The 23,958-nt window shown below is 49.4% G+C and overlaps 1 protein-coding gene across 7 annotated transcripts in view; it reads right to left on the bottom strand.

The window, feature by feature from the left end:
* Window positions 1-23,958, bottom strand: part of LOC144180012 (innexin shaking-B-like) — a 77,913-nt gene that overhangs the window by 33,592 nt on the left and 20,363 nt on the right. For 2 of the 7 annotated variants that reach the window (XM_077708422.1, XM_077708444.1), the window contains exon 2: window positions 7,843-8,071. The exons of 2 other annotated variants lie outside the window; for them this stretch is intronic. The gene's annotated coding sequence lies outside the window, so the exon portion shown is untranslated. Of the gene's footprint in view, window positions 1-7,842; window positions 8,072-11,109; window positions 11,381-23,958 lie in introns of all 7 variants that reach the window. 3 more of the 7 variants (XM_077708434.1, XM_077708428.1, XM_077708439.1) reach the window with 3 other exon arrangements.

A 23,958-nucleotide genomic window follows, 5' to 3' on the forward strand; every position in this document is an offset into this window, starting at 1 on the left:
GAAGCGCATGTGCCGGTGCTCCCTCAACTTTTTGCTGAAAATTTTTATTCCTCGCTGCACGAGTGAATTAGGTTCTATCGCTGGATTTTGTTCTTTTCCTAAGCGCAATTTTGCAGCTTTCCTTGTTTTCTCATTTCGCCGTAAGTCGTCTGAGATCGAACACAGTACGCTCCTGGCGGCTGAGTACTAAAGTGTGCTGGATTGGATGCCACTTCTGCGGGGCCGACTCACATCCGTGTCATTCACGTTGTGCGCGGTGAGAGACGGTCGCGTGACCACACTCACACACACACAAAAAAAAACTAGAATGACCGCAGTAAGCGTTTTTAGTATACTTTTTCTTGGCGGGTTTTCTCGAGATAAACGAAAAATAATGGAAGATTCGTTGGTGGATGCTTAGGAGTGCGGGATACCTCTCCCTCATGAGCTTTGGCTTAGCCCGATGCGCACGGCTCACTGCGACTTTACACGTCCGCAACATGGCGTTTCCAGTCTCTTTTGCGCCGCCTCAGTGTTGCACTCGCTGCGCAGTAGAATTTACAACCTCTACAAACGGTTACGGGAGGCATCGGGATGTGGAACCTTTTGCAGTACCGGCGCTCCTAGCCGCCGCTACGGCGAACCAAGCAGCTAAGACAGGAAAGATCTCACTCTAAAAAATGTTGTACACGAGATATCCTCGACACTGAATTCCTCGGAAGCAAAGAATGAACTCGGGCAACCCAGTACTGTAGCGGGTGGCAGTCAATGACAGAGGTCGTCTTCGTCCTGCAATAGATCTAAATTAGCTGTTGGTGATGCTTGAGTCTTTACACAGCCTTTGGAGCAATCCAAAAACCACTCTCGTAGCCCGAAGGGAGCTGCTGGGAAATCAAAATCGGGACGGGTCGTCGTATAAAAAACAGACGACCCGCCCCCCGGAAAAGAAACACGGCTGGACGCCATGATAGAGATGTCAACGATCCAGAGACTCCACATGAAAACTCTCCTCTACCAAGAAACTTCGTCAACACTCGCACAAGGACAGACGGTATGGCACGCTCAAGGTCACTCGAGGAAATTTCCAAAATCATGACAACACAGTATACTCCTACTCCGGGATCTACGAAAGTCATCATAATCATCATCACCACCAGCCTATCTACGCCCAATGCAGGGCAAAGGCCTCTCCCATTAATCTCCAATTACCCCGGTCCTGCGCTAACAGCGACCAATTTATCCCCGCAAACTTCTTGATCTCGTCTGCCCACCTAACTTTCTGCCAACCCCTGCGACGCTTGCCTTCTCTAGGGATTCATTCTTTTATACTTAATGGGCAACGGTTATCTTGCCTTCGCAATACATGCCCTGCCCATGTCCATTTCTTCTTCTTAATTTCTGCTAATATGTCCTTAACCCGCGTTTGTTCTCTGACCCACTCCGCGTTCTTCCTGTCCCTCAATGTTACACCTATCATCTTCCGTTCCAGTGCGCGCTGAGTCGTCCTCAATTTAAGTTGAACACTCTTAGTGAGCCTCCAAGTTTCTGCCCCGTACGTGAGTACAGGTAAGATGCAGCTGTCATACACTTTCTTCTTCAGGGACAATGGTAGGCTTCCATTCATTATCTGAGAATGCCTGCCCAATGCACTCCAGCCCATTCTTATCTTTCGAATTATTTCTGCCTCATGTTTGGGATCTGGGGTCACAACTTGGCCTAAGTAGATATATTCCCTTACCACTTCCACTGCCTCGCCACCTATCTCAAACCGCTGTGCTGTCCCGAGGTTATTGATCATTACTTTAGTTTTCTGCATATTAATTTTCAGGCCCACGGCTATACTCTGTTCGTCCAGTGCGGAAAGCATGCTTTGCAATTCGTCCCCCGAGTTACTTAGCAAGGCAACGTCATCAGCAAATCTGAGTTTACTGAGGTATTCTCCATTAACCATTACTCCCACCTGTTCCCAATCCAATGTTCTGAATACTTCTTGTAAACATGCTGTTGATAACATTCGAGAGATTGCCTCTCCTTGTCTGGCGCACTTCCTTATAGGTATTTTACTGCTGTCCTTATGGAGAATGATGGTAGCTGTGGATCCACTGTAAATATCGTCTGGTGTTCTTACATAATGCTCGTCTACACCAGGGCTCTGCAATGCCTGAATGACTGCTGAGGTTTCGACCGAGTCAAGTGCTTTCTCATAGTCTGTGAAGGAAATATATAGGAGTTCAGTATACTCAACGCACTTTTCTATCACCTGATTGATTGTGTCAATATGGTCCATTGTTGAATAGCCTTTACGGAACCCTGCTTGTTCTTTAGGTTGACTGAAATCTAAGATGACAGAAATTCTGATAGCGATTACCTTTGTAAATATTAGTTGTGTACGACTGACAGTAAGTTCATCGGCCTGTAATTTTGCAAGTCCTTGATGTCCCCTTTCTTATGAATTAGGATGATGTTCGCGTTCTTCCAACATTCCGGTACACTCGCGGTCATTAGGCATTGCGTGTACAGGTTTGCTAGTTTTAGTACAATCAGCCTGCCATCCTTCAAGAGGTCTGCTGTTATCTGATCTTCACCAGGTACTTTGCCCCCTTTCATTTCTTTCAGAACCTTTCTTACCTCTTCTATCGCTACTGGTGGGATGTCTAACTCCTCTGAACTACTTTCTCTTTCGGCATTATCCTGGATGTCCCGGCTAATCTCTATAGAACTCCTCGGCTACTAAGACTATTTTATCCCTATTTGTGATGACATTACCTTGATTGTCTTTAACTGCGTACATCTGATTTCTCCTCACGCTTAGACGCCTCTTCACTGCTTTCAGGCTGCCTCCTCTTTAAAGCATATTCTATCCTCTCCATATTATACTTCCCTATGTCAGCTGTCTTACGCTTATTGATTAACTTCGAAAGCTCGGATAGTTGATTCTGTCAGCTGGTGTGGAGATTGTCATGCTGTGCCGTTTCCTAATTAGATCTGTCGTCTCATGGGAAAGTTTACCAGTATCCTGTCGAGCCATCGTGCCCCCGACTTCTACTGCACACTTCGTGATAATGCGTGTAAGATTTTCGCTGGCATCATGTAGTAAGATTTTCGTTGGCATCATGTGCCGTAAACTCTGCTTCCTCAGTGAGAGCTGAATATCGGTTCTGCAGCGCGATCCTGAATTCTTCAACTTTAAGTCTTACTGTTAGCTCATTGATCGGCTTCTTTTGGACTAGCTTGTTACGGTCCCTCCTCAAATCTAGCCTCATTCGAGATCTTACCATACGGTGGTCACTACACCTTATCCTTCTGAGCACTTCCACATCCTCACGACGCCAGGGTTATCGCATAATATGAAGTCTATTTCATTTTTATGCCCCCCATTCGGGTTCCTCCACGTCCACTTCCGGCTCTCTAGTTTGTAGAAGAAGGTATTCATGATGCGTAGATTATTCCGTTCTGCGAACTCGACTAGCAGGTCCCCCCCTGCTATTTCTACAGGCCAGGACATAGTTCCCAACGGCCTTGTCACCAGCCTGATTCTTGCCTACTTTAGCATTGAAGTCTCCCATAACTACGGTATCAAGTGTTTTTACTTTAGACATTTCCGAATCCACATCTTCATAGAAGCGTTCAGCTAGCTGGTCGTCGTGGCTGGAAGTGGGTGCGTAGCCCTGTACCACTTTGAGTTTGTACCTCTTATTAAGACTAATTACAAGACCGGCTACCTTTTCTTTAATGCTATAATATTCGCCTATGTTGCCAACTATGCTTTTATGAACTAGAAATCCCACTCCCAGTTCTCTTCTGTCCACTAGACCACGGTAATATTAGGACGTGTCCATTTTTCAGCACCGTAAAGGCTTCAACTGTCCTCCTAAGCTGACTAATCCCTATTACATCCGATTTAAAGCCCTCTAATTCCTCGAACAACACCTCTAGACTCGCCTCGGAAGATAAAGTTCTCACATTAATTGTTGCCAGGTTCAAATTTCAATGGCGGCCTGTCCGGCTCTAGGGATTCTTAGCACCCTTTGCTGCGTCACAGGTCTGTCCGCCGCCGTGGTCAGTTGCTTCGCAGCCACTGGGGACTAAGGGCCGTAGGTTAATTGGCGTATTCATGGGAAGTTGTGGTCATTACTACACCAGGGTGGCCAATCCTCCTCTGGTCAGGGAATGCGTTACCGGCAATGGTCGCCGGGGTCAGGCCGCACCCCAAGCGTCATTCTGCAATTCCATCAACAAGCGGATTTTTTTTAATCCGGTGGGAATTGTCGGGCACGGGAATTCGAACCCCGGTCCTTCTGCGCGCGAGGCGGATGCGCTACCTCTTCTACGAATGCTCTACGAAAGTACGAGGCGAAAATTCTCACAGTGGACTACTCTGGCAATCTTTGTGACTGGATCAGGCTTTTACACACAAAAACGACGAAGCGGAAATTGGAGACAACCTCTTGCAATTCCCACTTGGGGAAATATCGAATAAAAGCAAACAATATTACGGACCCTCAAAAGGCATTGTCTGTTTATTTACTTTGCCTTACAGGCCCGTTGAAGAGGATTGAGTAAAAGGGGTTTCATTTCTGTAAGAGGAAAATAGAGTGAGAAAAAAAAAACACAAAACAAATGCACAATATGAACTTTGCATAACCACCTCACAAACGGTAATGAATCTCGTCTTACACGTGTCTAATAAGCAATTATTACAAGCACACAGGGTTTCTCACTGTTTAAAACAGCACAAAACACTCAAATGTTACGAAAAATACATACATAAACAATAACAGTATTATTCTGGCAATTCATCATCATAGAATTGCTAAGAGAAATGCCAATGCAGATTTTTTGAAAAGCTATTCTGACTATAGGATTCAATCCGGTCAGGGAGGTCATTCCAGTGCAAGATTGAAGGTTAACATTTGACAAAGGACGTTACAAATGGTAAATGTAATTACACTCCAACCAAAAGTACTGAAAATGGAGACCCGAGGTTTCGAAGGTGGCTGGGATTCTTCTTCAGGGCTGACAGGGCCCACCTGTCACAATGAAAGAAATTGAAGAGCACGGTTGGTTTTCCCGCAGCTATCACAGAGATTTGCGAGCTTACCGCTTCACGTGAGCGTCTTATATATGGCTCAGGTATTCCTGGCAGTGAAATACAAACGTCGCGACCGTTTATTTGAACTGCTCAATGAGTGCTGCAGAGTCTTCGTCACATTAGATTGTTGTAGTTGTAGGGTTTAACACGCTGACACAACGCAGGCGATGAGGTGAGCCGTAGAGGAGGGCTCCCGATTAATTTTGACCTCCTGGGCATCTTTAACGTGCGCCGAAATGTCGTACACACGCTTGTTTTTCTGCAAAGCAGTATATGTCTAACACCCACCCCCCCAGTTTTCATTCCGGTGTCACCAATTTATTCGGCGCCGCTCCGAGGATCCTCCTCGCTACCGCTGACACCTCTTTCATAACTATTTTCCCCTCACCTCCACCGATGCGCCTTCGGCAAGTTGCGCAGTCGGCAGCTAACGGCGGTAGTGCGGTTATCAGATGATTGCGAAAAATAAGCCGAAGCACGGATGGGCGTTAACAAATGCACAGACGATTACCATACCCCCCAATATGAAATTTGCGCCCAGCGCGAGCTGCGGTCTTCTCGGTCACAGCGCATTTCTGCTGCGTTTCAGGAAGCGTTCGCATGATCAGCGAACGCCCGGCGGCGTGGGCTACTCTGCTGCTACCTTGCAGCGCGCAGCCGCCGCCGGCCAGCACGTTGCAAATCGTGTTTGAACCTCCCACGCAAATGTAACGTGGTTCGAATTAGCCCCGCACAAGCGATCAGCGAACACGTTGTTGCAAATGGTGTTTGAACCTCCCGCGCAAATGTCACGCGGTTTGGATTAGCGGAGAATCGAACAGCGTTTGGGGAAAGTGTCAAGGGGAGGGCGCTCCTTGGTGGCGACGCATTAGACGTGTGAGGGAAAGGTAGTGAGAACGATGACACCGTAGCCGCACGAGTGGTATTCCACCTCACCTTCATTTTCTTTCTTTCGTTGCTGCTGCGTTCGCTCACTCGGTTACACGAATACAAACAGACGCCGCTCCCGCGAAGGCATGTGACGGCTGCCAAAGGGCTGCCCCCTAAAACGACCAAAACCCACCGTCGCCGTTTGCGCTGAAATTCCACTTCGCCAAGTAGCTGCGAATGCCCCCGGTTGAAGAAAAGCTTGCCCAGCTGGACCGACGGTCTGAGCCCATATTTCTTTTTCAGCTTGGAAGGCATTCCGAGCGACATTTTTGGCGCTGTCTTTCACGCCTTAGTATGCGCGTTTATGCGTCAGGGTTTGCGGGTGGAAGAAGGAGGGCGGGCACGCACATCTAGCCTTCATGCCGCTACCGATGAAATGCCGGTCGTGCTGGTGGGAGCTGTGAATGTCGAAATTACATGGCTCAATACGCTTAGCCGGATGTCCTGCTTAACCCGCCGCTGTGGCTCAGTGGCTAAGGCGTTGCGCTGCTGAGCACGAGTTCGCGGGTTCGATTCCCGGCCGCGGCGGCCGCTTTTCTGATGGAGACGAAAAGCAAACACGCCCGTGTGTACGAGATTTCGGCGCACGTTAAAGATCCCCAGGCGGTCAAAATTAATCCGCAGCCCTCCACTACGGCGCGCCTCATCGCCTGCGTTGTGTCTGCGCGTTAAACCCTACAATCAATCAATCTGTCCTGCTTAATCGAGTGGTTTGGCTGTGGGTTGATGGGTTACACAGACAGCTTACACAGACAGTAAGATGCCTACGAGGGGGAAGGGAAACGGACAGCCACATGTTTGTTTGCGAGAATAGAGCTCAAGGGTTTCAAGGTTTTAAATCTGTATGGAACGGATGCATGCCGTTCGTTTGGAGGAAAAAGAGCAATTTAAACGTTGGCCCGAACACAAGCGCGAACGGGCGCAAAAACAACGGAAAGCTGCTGTCGTCGCCGTTACCGCCTCAAGTTCAGCTCGTAGGAGCGCATCCCTCCCGAATTAACAGCAACTTCCCCGCTTGGGAAGCCGGCGGGTGCCAATATCACTTCAGAGAGCTTTCATGGGATACTTTCGACCGCGTCCGGCACTTCTAAGCACGCGCAATGACCGGTTGCCGGTTTATGCGTGCGCAGGTTTTTAGTGGAGAATAGTTGGAGGGAAGGGGGGGGGGGGGCGTGCACGAGCAGCTACACGCTTTATGCCCGTAATGATGGATGGCACGTCCGTTGTGCTGGTGCGAGGTTTCAACGCGGACGTTCAACGGCCCCATGGGACCTGTCCAGAGTGCTCAGTGGTAGAGCGGATACGGTTTGTGTGTTACACACACAGTAAGATGCTTACGACGCGGGAGGGACACAGGCAGCTCTATGTTTGCAAGAACAAAGCTTGGATCCTTCAGAGGTTCATTCAGCTAATTGGCTAGGAAGTATGCTCCACCGCAAATTACAACAAACATTTTTTTTTTTCGTGCACTCCGTGGACTGCGTCCAGCTTTGCAGGTCGTCCTTCTCCAAAGTGGAAGGGCACTAATTTTTTTGTCGCACAGAACCGCGGCACAGCAGTGCACACTAAGGCCAGAGGGAATAGGTTGCTATTGCTAGCACGTTTAAACCATAATGCATGTTCGTAAACTATCAAAAGTTGCTATTACCTCGAAATAGGTGAAACCGCAATTTATGAATGTTTAGATAAGGCAGTTTAGAAGGTTTAGATAACCACGTTGCAAACCAGTGTGCACGCGTTACAGAAGTTGACGTGGTGGGTTCGAATGGCACACAGACACTGACATCCACTACTTCTCCAGTATGAATTCGCCGGCCTACGTAAGCAAATATCGTGTTTACCCTGCAGGTGCTGCCGAGAAGGGTTCCCGTCTCGCCAAGAAGATTCCTGAGCACCTTGATGTCATGGTAGGCGTGGAACACCATGAAAATGTCCTGCAGGTCATCCACCCGGTTGAGGAAGGGTGTCTTGAGGTCGTCGAAAGACCGCTCATGCGCTCGGCAAACCAGAAGATTGGCCATCACAATGTTGGCCCCAAGGCAGTCGCTCACGAGAGCCACGACAGTGATCCTGCATTCGTGCACATAGTGAAGCACTCTCCCTGAGAATCGCAGTCGCCCCCAGCAGCTTTATCCGCTGCTCTATTCGACCTCTATCCCAAATATCGGAAGCATTTCTACATGTGGACACCCCCCCCCCCCCCTGCGCAAAGACCCTCCTTAAGGCCGACACGGGATCACGCGCTTTTCAGTGGGCTTCAACACAGATTGTAGGATGGCCAGTTGGTACATAACTGAGTTACAAACAGCGCAGGAACAAGACGATAGGAGGATTGTTTATGTGATCCTCCTATCGTCTTGTTCCTGCGCTGTTTGTAACTCAGTGGGCTTGGCAGCACAGCATCGGTGGGTCCCACTCACGATCCACCGTTTATTGTGCAGCTCTTCTATCTCTTGTGCCTTCCGCTCCTGGATCCCTCTTTGGCCCTTCCACTGGAACGGATACTGACCACAGCCTGCAACCTGGATTTTATGGGCAGACCGGTTGCACCCTGACCGCCTGGCGCTTCCCGGACGGCGCATCGGCCCCTCTGCAACGCAGCCCTCTCCCTGAGAATCACAATCACCCCCAGCAGCCTTATCCGCTGCTCTGTTGGGATCTGGGGTCACAACTTGGCCTAAGTAGATATATTCCCTTACCACTTCCACTGCCTCGCCACCTATCTCAAACCGCTGTGCTCTCCCGAGGATATTGAGCACTACTTTAGTTTTCTGCATATTAATTTGTAGGCCCACGATTCTACTCTGCTTGTCCAGTGCGGTAATAATGCTTTGAAATTAGTCCTTCGCGGTACTTACCAAGGCAACGCCATCAGCAAGTCTGAGATTACTCAGCTATTCTCCATTAACCCGTACGCCCACTTATCCCAATCCCATTCTCTGAATACCTCTTATAAACATGCTGCGAATAACATTGGTGAGAATGCGTCTCCTCGTCTGACATCTTTTCTTATTGGTATTTTACTGCTCTGCTTATGGTAGACTACGGTAGCTGTGGACCCATTGTAGATATCCTCCAGTATTCTTACGTAATGCTCGTCTACACCTTGATTCCGCAATGCCTGCATGACCACTGAAGTTTCGACCGAGTCAAATGCTTGCTTATAATCTATGAAGGCTATATATAGGGGCTGAGTATACTGTACGTATTTCTCTATGACCTGATTGATCGTGTGAATATGGTCTATTGATAAACAGCCTTCACGAAACCCTGGTTGTTCATTAGGTCGACTGAAATCTAAGGTGGCGGAAATTCTGTTAGCGATTACCTTGGAAATTACCCTGTAGACGACTGACAGTAAGCTGATCCTTTAATTTTTTTGTCTTTAATTTTTTCTTTAATTTATCCTTCCCTTAAATTTTCCTCGCTTTAATTTTTACTAACACCAAGCGCATGCGCAAAGCGCTCACACGGCTGCTACATGTGCCGCGGGCGGAGCACGCAGTGACGTGAGAGGTCTCGTGAAGCTATCGCGTCGCATTCAGCGAGAACGCAGGGGGTTAACCCGCAGATGTGCTCGGTGAGTGCACCGTCTGTCTAACCGGTCTCCACGTGGGCTTGTAGCTCAATCTGTAAGACAACGGGCTCTCGCGCCGTTCCTCTATTCGTTCCAGGTTCGATTCTTGGCGGTTCCAGTAACTTCTTTTATATGTTCGCGGTTGTTTTTTGTTGACACCAATGGTCGCGAAAGAACCCTTTTAGGGTACAGGTAAGAAGCTTCGCTTTAAAACGCCCGTGTGTACGAGATTTCGTCGCACGTTAAAGATCACCATATGGTCAAAATTAATCAAAAGCCCTCCACTACGGTGCGTGTCATCACCTGCGTTGCATCGGCGCGTTAAACCCTACTATCTAATCAAGAATGCGGAGAAGTACATTCGACAGGTATTCTCACATAATGAATGGCAGCCTACCATTGTCCTGAAGAGGAAAGTGTATAACGTCTGCATCTCACCGGTACTCACCTACGAGGCAGAAGCTTGGAGGCTCACTAAAAGTGTTCATCTTAAATTGAGGACGACTCAGCGGGCAATGCGACGGAAGGTGATGGGTGTAACGTTAATGGATGTGGAGAGTGGGGTGGGTCAGGGAACAAACGCGTGTTAAGGACATATTAGTAGAAATTAAGAAGAAGAAACTGGTGTGGGCAGGGCATGTAATCCGAAGGCAAGATAACTGTTAGTGATTAGCGGTAACAGAGTGGATTTCTAAAGAAGGCATGCGTGGCAGGGGCTGCAGAAAGTTAGACGGGCTGATGGGATCAAGAAGTTTGCAGGGATAAATTGGTCGCAGTTAGCACAGGGCCCCGTAATTGGATATATATGGGAGAGGCCTTTGCCGTGCACTGGGCGTAGACAGGCTGATGATGACGATGACGATGATAGGAAGCTCACTCCAATGCATGGCATCTCACTTCTCCTCATTCTCTGCTGCCATCTCGTCGCCTCTGTCGGCGGCGGCAGAGACGGGGGAGAAGTGAGATCGGGTTGGAACTTCCTTTAATTTAATAAAACAATTTCCACTCAAGTGCTTCACCAGGTCAACTCAACCGACCACCACTCGTGGATCATGCAATGATTTAAGCTTAGCAAATAATATCTCTTTGAACTTGTAGCGCCACCATCATCATTTTCTGAAGCGCCACCATCATCATCAGGAGATTGGCCAGCTGGCACGGAACACACTCGGCACCCGGCACACCTCGGGAACGGCACCCGCGTTCTACGCGCCTCGTCGTGTTCATGGCACAGCCAACGCAACCACAATAAACGTGGGCTCGGCCGCACCGCCTCATCGGCCGCCTTCAATTTGGTGACCCGGCAAGCGGCTTCGCCATGGCTTCTCAACGCTGCTTCCCCAGCCACAACGCAGACGAGGGCACGCGAAGAACGTTCCCCGCCCTCCAAGACCTTACCTTGCTGATCCCGTTTGATTCCATCTCAAACCACGCTGCATGGTTCGTCATCTTGGAGAGCCATTTTTATGTAAATGACATCTGCTCCCCGGAAATCAGGTACCTCGTGACACTACAGAAGCTACCTGCTGACCTCATTGAGCAGATCCAGCTGCCGACCCCAGGACCCGGTGCGTATGACGACTTGAAGGCCGCTGTCCTAAACCACTACGGTATAGGAACGCCTTTGTCCACACCACCACGCCTTCCAACGGCATCCGTGGATTGCACGTCGCCGGCAGGTCCACCCTCGCCTGACCAACAAGCGCGAGCCCCGACTGCGACTTGCGGCACTTCCGAATTGGCGTTTCACTTAGCCAACTCGACGCCACACCATGGCGCGGTCCCACACGTTGTTGCGTCTCCTGCACAAACGCACCCACAAGACTGCTTTGCCGCTAACAACTGGGACACTTCACCGCCTTCGCCGCACGGCCCTGGTGAGAAGGATCTTTCGGACCCTTCTCCTCCCCGCACACGCGAGCCCTCTCCCCCGTCGCCAGTGGAACAGCTTCCAGCAGTCGACAACAGCTCGAGATCCTCGGAAGTGCAACTGACACTCGAAACTGATCAGACTGCCTCCGACAGTCCTGACACCCAGGCTACGATGGAGACACCGGAGAAACAATTGCTGGACAAACGTCTCAACAAATGTCGCCGAAAGAACAATTTCTTGTCTCCATGCAATCAGACGCGCCGCAAACTGGTTACCCAACCTCGACAGATTCCCTGCTACAGGAGCGTATTCGGTATACGGTGTCACAGGCGCTCTGCTCTCCGACCCCGGATGAAACCAGTGCGAGTGCACTGCACGACAGGAACTCGACACACCGGTAGTTGGAGCGACGCTTGTCGTTGGCGCCCTCCGCTGCTCCGTCTCGCACGGCGCGTGCGCACGTTGCCCAGACAGCGACCCATCCCTAGAGGAAACACCACAGCACAGTCAAGCCCGAACTCCGGTCGTCATTCTGCTGCACCGCGCTTCACCTTGCCGATGTCCTTCGAGTTACGCCTGCCGATCGCTCCACCATCAATTGCAGCAGCCGCTTCGCATCCCGCAATGCGACCGCGGCCGCACTCCCAGCCTCGTCCACCAGAGGTTGCCCACATCCCGGAGGCTACCTCGCCTACGACCAGGACCGTGCCGGTTAGTCAACCCCTGCCACTTGACCACTGACTGCCCACGGACTCTTCCTGACTACGGACAAATTGTACATACCTGTACATAGTGCATAGTGTATTTTCCTGCATTGCTACTTACATTTGTCACTTTACCGCGCTTCACGCTAGGGGGGGAGCCCTGTAGCGCCACCATCATCATTTTCTGAAGCGCCACCATCATCATCAGGAGATTGGCCAGCTGGCACGGAACACACTCGGCACCCGGCACACCTCGGGAACGGCACCCGCGTTATACGCGCCTCGTCGTGTTCATGGCACAGCCAACGCAACCACAATAAACGTGGGCTCGGCCGCACCGCCTCATCGGCCGCCTACAAACTAATAAAGGGTGTGGTTAAGTGCATTTTATTTGCCTCTGGTTTCACTATTTGTAGAGCCACGTGTGTGAATTGAAATGACATCGCATGGGTAATCTTTGTGGGTGTCGCTTACAGCTTCGCTTTTCAACCAACTTCACGGTTTGGATTGGCCGCATTTTCTGTTCATACAACAAACGACTGGAACAATCTTCCTGCCAACATTGCCGTTATTACCGATAACAGTCATATTAGGTATGCGATAAAAGAATTGCGTTCTGATCCATAAACCGTTTTGTTTTACACCTTTTCACTGTCTTTTGTCTGCCTTTTTTTTCTGCCCACCCCTCATGTAATGCCTTCAAAAAGGGCCCGTGAGGTACGAATAAAATGAATAGCCGATCATCCGCCCGGTCTGTGCGTCCAAATAGCAGGATTTACTTTGCTTATCCCATCTAGCAGCATTGAGCAAACGTGTTCATGAGGGGAGTCGTTCGTGTGCGCCTTTTTCGAATTTGGAGCCCTTGAGCAGTGAAGTACGGCCAGCCACCGACAACCTGGCGCCATCGCCGGATGGTTATTACGCTGGGAATGGTAAATAGCATGCATATATACTAATGCGCACTAGGAAAATAATAATGTGCCGTTTGAACGAGCTTCGTCTCCCTACTGCACCGTCACTGTCCTGGTTGCTCTGAGGCATTCTGGTTCCAGCTGTGCAGTCTATCCCGTGGAAGGTTTCGAAATAGTTCCACTGTCGCCTCTGCTTCATCTGAGAGCAAGTGCTAATCCTTCATGTCGGTAATGACAACTTCCAAAGTTTGATTTTTTCATCGTGCCGCCTTTCTCTCTCCCCCCGCAACCTACTTTTTTCCTGGTGGATTTCAAGGTCTTTGTTAAGTGCTTTAATCGCTCTTCAGGCCGCTGTGTATATGTAGCTGTGGCTGTGCTCACGCGTCCTTTAAGCATGCTGCGCACTACTTTCTGACGCCACTACATCCTGCGGTTGATGCCGTGATGAGCGCGCATTCTCCGATGTGAGCAGTTCCTGCATCAAAGTATGTCGCCTTTGTTTTAGATGCTTCTCTTGGGCCAAACTTGTTTCGGGTTTTGCAGACCTCGGTCTGATGAGTGCTGCAGGAACCACAAATGTCAGTTATGAGCGCAGCGAACTGGGCAAGTTTGTGTACGTTCATGGCGAAAACCACGCAAGGAAAGAGGAAGACAGAGATTCGTGTAAACACAAAGACGGCGCTGACTCGCAGTTGAAAATTTTAATGAAGAAAAACAGCTATACTTATAGTGTACATCACTGAAAACACAAACATGAAATTACAAATTCGTAGAAACCACGCATGTCAACGATAAACTTTATAAGGTGATGGAGGCCTTCAGGGAGAACGGTTGTGGGCTTGGATTTGCTGTAGAAGTTCCTGAAAACAATAAGATGCGTTTTTTTGAACTTGTAACGTACATTTTTCTGTGATCACGTGTCTTGGGGGTACAAACCACGAGCGTTGAAGCCTTGTTAAGTCACGATTCAGGCAGGGAACTTGGGCTTGAAGTGATATACGTGAACTGATATACGTGAAGTGGGCAGCATTGGGCATAGGCAAGCTTTTCAGTGGGACGGGATTCACTTCAGCCCCAGGCTAGGAAACAAGGTGGGGTGGCGCTTAGGTGGGAGAGCAGTAGATTTTTTAGGGGGCCCCACGCAGCTAAGGAAGGCAAACTAGAAGACAAAGGGGAAGCAAGGGACACATGCACACTCAACGCTGGGAGGCAGCCAGGCCTAGATCTAAACGGAGAACCTACAGACGTAATTGAGAACGTTGACAGAAGCGATTTAAGTGGAAACAATGCAGCGAACAATTTTGTAAAAGACAAAAATAGACCCCGTAAGCGGAAAGGGAAAAACACATGCAATAAATATTTAATCAGCTACATAAATATGCAGGGAGGCAGAAAGCCTCATAAGTGGGTGGAAATTCAAAACCAACTTCAACGGAAAGAAATAAACGTGTACGCTTTAGCCAAGACTCACCTCCGAGACCTAGAAGCCCCACCCCTCATAGACAACTATGTCTGGGAAGGTTGCAACAGGACCACAGGAATGAAGAAAGGGGAGGTGTTGGCATGCTCATTAAACAAGGGACCGACTGGCAGAGAGCGCATGAAAGCTGTTAAAGAGCATCTATGGGTTAGAAGCACCATAGAGGGGGGAAATACATCGTTAGGAGTGGAGTATCTGTGGACCGGAAGTAGTGCTAGGGAGGAAAATGAGGAAATGGTAAGCTGTTTGAGAAGAGGCATGAAGGAGTTCAAAGATTCGGATGAAATAATCTTAGTTGGAGATATGAATGCCCATATAGAAGGTTTGGATGGATACACAGACCACAAAGGTTCTCCAGTGATAGATCTATGTCAGGAAAACCAGCTTGTTATAGTAAACACGGAAAGCAGGTGTGACGGGCAAATAACGTGGGAAAGCGGCAACAGACAGTCCAGCATAGACTACAGTTTAGTATCCGAGACAGTATACGAAAGGTTGCGGGAAATGAGGATAGATGAATGAATGAATGAATGAATTTATTTAGAAGGGAGAGGTAGAACGCCTCGTGTGGGGGAAGAGGAGGAGGAGGGAAGTAAACCAGTGGGGGGTGGGGTTCAATCACAACGCGTGTCCGCCCCGCACACGGACCACTTGATTTAGGTCATTTTCACTGTACGTCCAGCAAATGTCCACAGGGTCATTAAAGTTTCTTTCACATCGCTCGAAGGCGTTATCCATTCTTGGAGGGACGTCACGTAAGGAGGTCGACACCTACAAGGACTGAGGCTTGGGCATGTTGGTTCATGACTAAAAGAAGGGGAACAGCGCAAATTTGACAGACACGAGAAGAAGGGTCGTGTCGTCTCCTTCTTCTCGTGTCTGTCAAATTTGCGCTGTTCCCCTTCTTTTAGTCGACACCTACGGCGTTCCTCGGAGAGTCTGGCACAGTCCCAGAGAAGGTGGTGTATGGTGGGTCGGTCGGCATTGCACAGGGGGCAGGGAACGTTAGGAGGAGGAACAGGTGTGGAGCCATCTGGTCTCTTTCTGCCGATACGCCGGTACCAGGTCCATCGGTCGCGGACGTCAGGAGTAACCGCTGTGCCGGAGCGGGCCTTGTGTAGAAGGACCTTGAGGTCTCGCGGGATGTCCTCGGGCACTGGTGGGTCTGGTCTTGGGGTCGATTCCTTGAGGTGACGGCGTCGCCGCATTTTTGGTATACGGAGCTCAACGACTGGGTTATTGAGGGCAGGTTCGGGAAGCGGGGCGGGCGTCGCATGAGAGTTCTGGGAGGTACGAAGTGACACAGATGCCATGCGATGGGCCGTCTCGTTCCCTGGGTTGGACTGGTGGCCGGGGGTCCATTCTATAAGAATTATGGTGTCATTTATTTCGGCGAGGTTGTCGATGGTTCTTCTAATTGTATTGGAGATGTAGTCATGAGGATCTGGAGAGTGCATTGTTCTGATTGCCTCTGCATTGTCAGTATATATGACGACTTTAGAAGGATTGTTTTCTCTTGATGGACGGGAGATCCCTCCTTAGCAAGGCAGTGGCCAGTAGAATAGCTTTAAGTTCTGCTGTGAGTGGATCCATTTCTTATTCCGTAGAGAACGTCAAGTCCTCTGTCAAGCTCGGGTCGTTGACGTGGTGTATGCCGCACGTAAATCGGTCGGTTGCTAATGCGGCGTCAGTGTAGATGGCATATGTGCCTGATTCTAATAGTTGATGGAAGCGAGATAGGGTGTTTCTTTGGTGCTTGTGCCTTTTGCACTCTTTTGTCGACCTTGGTTTGTGATTCACCGGTTGTTTCCATTGCCAAGGCGGGTTTCGAGTCGAAGAAGGGTCTGCTGACGGGCCCAGTGTGAAAGTTCGTCATCGTAGGGGATGAGATGACGGCCCTGAACGGTAAGTTCGCGACGGTCGGAATGGTTGTCGAGCGTTGCTTCTAGTGTTGCTTCAATCGGTGGCAGTGATGCAAAAGTATACAAGTCATTTAGCTTGGTGTGCCGAGGGAGTCCAGTGATAACTCGAAGGAGTTGGTGATGTAAAGTTTGAACATTATTTAGTTGGGTTTGCGTCAGGTTGAAGCAGGTTCCGCCATAAGTTAGCCGGCAAGTTAGAATGGCTATACCGATGTTCCGGATGAGGGCGGTGCCTGCGGCACCGAATGTTGTGCCGATTCTGTGGATGTGGGCTGTAGCATCGCAGCCCTGTCGGACCTGCTTGAGCCATTCTGTGGGGTTGCCTTTGTGACTGATAGGAACGCCGAGAAGGCGCATCCAACCTTTCGAGGATAGCGGAATCTCTTGATTTTCAAGGTAAAGATGGACTTTTTGCCTTTCGTGTTCTTTGCCACTTAAAAGCAGTAGAGTGGACGTTTCCGTTGAGGGATGCATTCCTGCTGCCTGGATGGCGTTTTCTAGCGCAAAAAGGGCTGCTTGAAGATCTATGCACGCCTCCTCGGTGGTAGGATAGTCGCCTCACTCCGTCCACAGCGTGATATCATCCGCATAGACGGTGAGGCGCGCGCAGCTGGATTTGTGTACGTCAATTGCCACCTTTCTCGTCACCAAATTTAAGAGGAGGGGTGATATTATGGAGCCTTGTGGTACCCCGCGGTCATTGTAGTAGGTCTTCGGATGGTCGTTGCCCGTTCGGATCTCGAACGTTCTCTTTTCTAGAAAACTGGCAATGTAGTTGTACATCCGCTTGCCCGGATAATGGTTCTCGATTTCGGTCAGTATGGCTTCGTGCGACACCGTGTCGAAGGCCTTCTGCAGATCAACTGCCACCAGAACATGTGGTTGTCCTAATGGCCGGCCTGGTCGAGCTGAGTTGATGAGCCGTCTGAGGAGCCGCAGACTGTCATGAGTCCCCATGTCGGGGCTGAAACCAGTCTGTCCAGGGTGGAAGTGGTTGGTCATTTGCTCGAAGTGGTAAGTGAGGCGATTAGCAGCCATACTTTCGAGAAGTTTACCTATCGTAGATGTTAGAGCGACTGGTCGGAGGTTACGCACGTGGTTCGTTGGTTTCTCTTGTTTGGGGATCGGTTGTATAACCGAGTGTTTCATGCAGGCAGGGATGGAGCCAGATTTCCAAACATCATTCAGGAGCTGTAGGAGGAGTTGTTTGTTTTGTTCGTTTAAATTCTGAAGCATAGTCCACGTGATACCGTCTTTACCAGGAGCGCTGCTCTTGTTGACCTGGTGGAGGACAGTCTCCATTTCCGCCATAGTGAATAGAGATTCTTCATTGTCTTCGTCCATAAGAGTCACGCGAGGGTGGGGAGATGGAGGCGTAAGGCTGGCGTTGTGGAAGAAGTTGTAAGCCGCCTCTTGTTCAATTGTTTCGATAAAACACCCAATGCTTAGAGCAATTTTTGCAATACAGTTAGCAGTCTTTTTCTTGCCATTAAGGGGTCGAAATCTGTGCCACAGCTTTTTAGTAGAAGTGTCTTTGTTGAAGCTATCGCAGTATTCCGTCCAACGCAAGAAAGACAGTTGTTTTTTGTATCTCTTAATATCTTTGTGTTTGAGCCGGGCTCGCTTCAGGTCTCGAAATCGTCTCCCATTACATTTGTAGCGGTTCACGAGCACGTGGTAGGAATCCCATAGGTTTCGCAAGTGGCGGTCCGGGCAAGGACAGTCTTCCTCTACAGTGGAACAGTGAGAGCTTGCTTGATAAGCGCGCTGTATTTTGTTACCGAGGCTAGTTATGTCGCGCGCTTGAGTTGGGCAGATGGAGCAGGATCGATAGGCTTCCCAGTTGGTGGTGGTAATTCGCCGTGTGTCCTGCCGGAGTTGAGCCCGTTTTAGTCCAAACCAAATGGGGTAGTGATCACTACCCAAAGGGTCTATTGCAACGTGCCAGTCATGGACGTGGGGGCCGTCTGCCCAAGTCAAATCTGGGTTCGTGTCCCTTTGTTTCACGTGCAAACCGATTCTGGTTAGGGGAGCAGTATTATTCTGTAGGTAAAAACCATACGCTTCCATGGTAGCCTGCAGGTCGTTGCCTCGCGGGAGTTTCTGGTGTAGTTCCATGTGGTGATCTTGGCGTTACAATCCCCACCTATGATGATGTGGTCTGTTGGGTAGAGCATGCGCAACTCTCCTACCCACTCGAAGGACCCCTTTGTGCTCTTGCTGGTTTCAGGGTGGTAGTATGCCGATACCAAGAGGTACGTCTTAAATTTTCTGGAGCCGGTGGCCAGCTGTATGCGTGCTGCGATGATCTCCTGCACACAGGTGCAGTACGTGCTGGTGTCGATGAGGGTGTATACTTGGTCGGAGCGAATGAACATCCCATTCTGTCCCGCAGGCTTTTCTGTTGCCTTATGTGTAATCGTGGGAAGAAAGTGGCTGATGTATCCAGGGATGTGAAAGTGGACTGTTCGAGTCTCCTGCAGAAGAATGGCGATGGGGCGTTTCGCATAGGACAATTGTTCCGTAAGCCGAGTTTTCAAGTCTGTGCCGTTTGATGTGAGGCTGCGGCAGTTCCATTGTAAAATGGTTGGGTAATTACGTCCCATTCACGGGTGGATATGGAGCGGATCGATTTGGAGCGCTATAAGTGGAAGGGGCCTTTCCTTGACTCGGGGTTTGATTTAGAGGATAGCGATCCCATTCGCTCCTGCAGGGTCGTGACCAAGGTGTTGAGGTTGCTGATTGCTCCAGCGATGTCATTAACTTTCGTTTCGATGCTGTTTATTCTCGTTTGGTAGGCTTCCGTTTCGGTGCGGTGCACCTGCGTACTGTTGTCGAGTTTCGCGTTCAGGGTTTGCATTTCTTTATGAGTTTCCTTCGAAGTTTCGTGGAGAACTTGCGCTTTAATTTGAAGGAGATCCGATTTCGTAGCTAAGGTTGACTGTTTAGTGTGCGCTGACGAGTGTGTCTGGGAACGCTGTTTGGAGTTCTCACGCCAATATCCCGGTGGGGAGACTATTCGCACCTGGCGCTTGCGTTCAAGGTTAATTTCCGTCCTGAGCGCTGTCATTTCCTGCCTCGCAGTTTCTAATGTCTTTTGCAGGTCGTCGATCGTACGAGTCGGCTCTTGGAGGCGTCTTTTCTTGTCGCGCAGTCGCGACGTTACTGGCTGCTGGTCAGAGACGACGTGGGACCATTGTTTGGAGGCATTTGCGTCCATGCCTGACGAGTTCTTGGCACTGTTTACCGTATCCTTGCGGGTTTTGCTTCGGGATCGCGAACGTGACCCGGAACGCGAGTGGCTCCTGGCTCTGTTGGCGCGTCGGTCGGATGAGTGTTTTGTTGTTTTCTGCTTTTTCGGGTTTGGGCAGCTATTATTGTGGCCAGGTGGCCTGTTTCTTTGCATACGGAGCACTAGCAAGCATTTTTGCAGATCTCATTCTCTTTCAAGGCATGAACTATGCCGCATTCCTGATAAACCTCTTCGTTAGGGCAGTGGCGGACCATATGCCCTTCCTGATGACATTTCAAACATACCAGTGTTTTGGGTTTGTGCACGGGAAGGATCTCGTAGTGATATCTCACGGTGCGAGGGGTTTTCGCGGAATTAAACGTGATCAGCGCCTTGTTGCTGCGTCCGAGCCTTTTGACGTCTAATATCTCGACCAGCTCGTTGTGAAGGCAGGACATCAGTTGGTCATTCGTTTCGTTCGGCGAAATGCTTATTACTCCCTTACTCGTCGAGCTGTTATGGCTGAGGCGGGTCATTTCCACAGAAACGTGCTTTGGGTTCTGACCTTGTGTCACGGTTAGGCGGGTGATATTGCAGAGCCGATTGGCTTGCTCTTCGTCATGCATTGTAATCAGAATAGAGTTTGCCTTCACGTTTTTGCGCAGTGTGGTCGCACCGAGATATCTGGGCTTGGTGATCGTTCGTTCAAGGATCTTGTCTAGTGTATGGTTGGGAATATCGGTTACAGCCGTACCGTCGGTAGTGCGAAGGAGCACTTGGTAACGGGGCAGACTCACCCGTTCCTGTTGCGTGGTGCGGGTCTGTTTCTTGCGTTTTCCTTGCCAGAAGATCCAGCCGTCCTCGTCGTCAGAGATGTCTACGTCGCAGTCGTCGTGGAGTCGTTTCGGTCTTGGCTCGTCGGGGGTGCCAGGGGTCAAGTTGCGTCGAAGGCCAGAGGGCAGGCCTCTTTGCGTCAGTGGAAGGGAGGCGCCAGAAAGGTCGGTTTGCGCCAGTGGAAGGGGCGCGCTAGCGGCCACAGCCGCATCACACGCACTGTCCAGCATGGCGCACGTGCCGGCGGGCGCGAGGGTCGTGCCGTCGAGCATGGGGCCACCTCAGCGCGCTGTTCACGTGCTGCAAGCAGCCGGCGAAGCTCCAAGGCCTAACCTACCGAGTGGGCTAGGAGTTGCCCGGTAAAGAGTCTACTCACGTGAAACGTCCGGAAATCGGTGTCGAGGTGTGCAGTAAACAACCGCGCACTCAGAAATCACACGCACATGAGCCTGAGATGAACTTAGACCATCGGAAAAATCAAATTCACCGGAGGCCGATGTGAGTGCATCTTCACTTCCCTCCAAAAGAGGATAAATAAAATGGAACAGACAGCTTAGGAAGCGACCACAAGCGGCTTACCTTGCACTTTGGAGGCGCAACCCGGACAAATTTAGAAATAGGTACAACAGGAGGAACTAATTTGAACAATGAGCAGTTAAAGATCATCGCTGATAGAATGGAAGATTAAATCAATAAATACCCAGACAGAAATTGGGATTACGACGAGATGATTGCGTTCATAAAGGGTAAGATGAATGAAGCAGAGCAACGAAACCGATCGAAAGGGAAGAGAAAGCCGAGAAGCTGGTGGAATAAGGAAATAAAAGAGGCTATTGACCAGCGAAGAAAGGCGTCGCGAGAACATAGAAAAGCAAAAAGAACTGGTATGGAACCGGAGGTAGTGAAGGAGAAACGGGATATCTACCTGGGGAAAAAATTAGAAGTGCAGAAAATGGTGCAAGCAAAGATGAAGCAGACAAGCGAACAATGGATGGCAGAAATACGGAAGAAGGACAAAAGCGCTTCCAAGAAGTTTTGGAACCATGTAAAATTACTAAGCTCAAAAAACGATATACATCAAAAAATCTTGATTGATGAGGAGGGGAAACATTTAGAAGAAGAGCACGCATTGGCGCATATTCATCGAGTGATTAGTGAGAAGTTTGGGGCAATAGTGGTAGGGATGCCTGAACCGATAACATCAGCGCCACAGAAGACTGCGAAAAGGGAAATAAGTCTTAGCAACCTTGATTGGAAAAAAGCAGCGCAAATATTTCCCCCCAGATAGCAGTGGGCCCGGACGGAATACCAATGCAACTGATAAACCTGCTTGGACTTAAAAGTAAGGAATCGTTTATGAGGGCAATAGCTAAGGTGATAGAAATAAAAAAAAATAGCAGAGGACTGGCTAGAAAGTAGGATGAATTTAATATATGAAGGCAGAGGAGACAAAGCCAGAATTGATTCATACAGACCACTCACAGTAACGTCGTGGTGTATAGATTCGTAATGCAGGCAATAAAATCAGAAATTCAGGCATGGATGGAAGAAAATGAAACACTTGGGGAACTGCAGAATGGGTTTAGACAAGACAGCCGATTGGATGACAATTTGTTCGTGATAACGCAATGCATTGAAATTGCGAAAGCACAGAATAGACCATTATGGATTCGTTCTTGGACATTAAAGGGGCATATGACAACGTAAACAGAGAACGGCTCTGGAGATTGCTGAAACTCTAGGGATGAGATGACGAGTTAATACAGTTCCTTATAGCATTCTATAAAGACAATAGACATTCTTACATGGGAAGGACAGAAATACGCCCAGCAGGTCAACATCCGTCGGGGACTGAAACAGGGATGTCCTTTGAGCCCAATACTGTTCGTTCTTTACATGGCAGGGTTAGAAAAGAAACTGGAAGAAAGTCAAGTAGAGCTTAGCCTAACCCATATGCTGCAAGGCGAAGTGGTACAACAGCGTATTCCGGGAATGTTATACGCAGACGACATCGTTCTTTTAGCTGATAACCAGACCGATATGCTACGGCTAATAAATATTAGCGGCCAGGAAGCCACCGACCTCGGCTTAAATTTTAGTGCAGAAGAGAGAGAGAGAGAGAGAGAGAGAGAGAGAGAGAGAGAGAGAGAGAGAGAGAGAGAGAGAGAGAGAGAGAGAGAGAGAGAGAGAGAGAGAGAGAGAGAGAAACGTTTATAAGGGAAAAAAGGAGGTGTCGCGATTGTCTTAGGGGTGGTGCCCTCCTTCCAGGGCCCCAGACTCTTCTACTCCTCTTCGGGCTCGAAGAATTAAGTCCTTCTGAATCTGGAAGTCGGAGCTGGCCAGAGCTGCCTCCCATAGCGCGACCGTATTTGGGGTGTTGTTTCCTGAAGGCCAGATGATAGGGCAGGCCCATGTTGCATGAAATAAGTTGGAAGGGTTTCCGCATTTATTGCATGCGTCTGTGTGTGTCTGAGGGAACATTTTGGATAGCCAGGATTTCTTAGGGTAAGTGTTCGTCTGGATTTGCCTCAGCGTTTGATCTTCTGCGCCAGAAAGGTTCTTATCCGGGTTGGGGAAAAGGGCTCGGTCACCTCTTTGGACAGTGAGGCATTCGCCAAAGCTACTTGGGAGGGGCTGCAGAAGGCTAGGACTGTTAGCCGCATGATTTGTAAGATCGCGCGCAGCCTGGTCGGCCCTCACGTTTCCCTGCAGCTCCTCGTGCCCTGGAGTCCAGACAATGCGGTGGAACTGATGCGACATTTTTGGCTCTAGTTTTTTAAGACGGTTGTGAATTCTTCCATTTATAATATTTTGCATAGCCTTTTTGTAATCTGTGACTATTTGGAAGCTTTCGTTCCTGTGCTGCTGATACTTTATTGCCAGGAGGAGAGCACCAGTTTCGGCTTCGTCGGCAGTGGTGTCTTTCAGCGTGAGGCAATCTTTGATGGCTTCTTCGTAATCGATTATAACGATGGAGGCATTTTTCCCGCTGTAGAAAGCAGCGTCGGTGTAAATGGCATTTTTTTTGTTTTCAAGTTGTTTCCGTAGGAAGGTATACTCGTGCTATTCTTCTCACTGCAGAAAAATCAGGAATAATGGTTTTCAATGACGCTACCAATGACGCAGTGTCTATCCAGCAAGGCGAATTACCTAGAGTGAAGGAATATACATATTTGGGAGTGTGGATAAACGAAGGGGATAACTACTTAAGAACTTCCGAGGAGCAACTTAAGGTTAAAGGAAAGCGAAACGCAGCTATAATGAAGCATAGAGCTCTGTGGGGGTATAACAAATATGAAGTAGTAAGAGGAATGTGGAAAGGAGTAATGGTTCCGGGCCTCACATTTGCGAATGCTGTACTCTGCTTAAAATCAGACGTTCTATCAGGCCTTGAAGTGAACCAGAGAACGGTAGGACATTTGGC

This window comes from Haemaphysalis longicornis, unplaced genomic scaffold (genome assembly GCF_048455015.1).
Source record: "Haemaphysalis longicornis isolate Haplotype H1 unplaced genomic scaffold, Haemaphysalis longicornis Haplotype H1 scaffold_1, whole genome shotgun sequence".
NCBI classification, from domain to species: Eukaryota; Metazoa; Arthropoda; class Arachnida; order Ixodida; family Ixodidae; genus Haemaphysalis; species Haemaphysalis longicornis.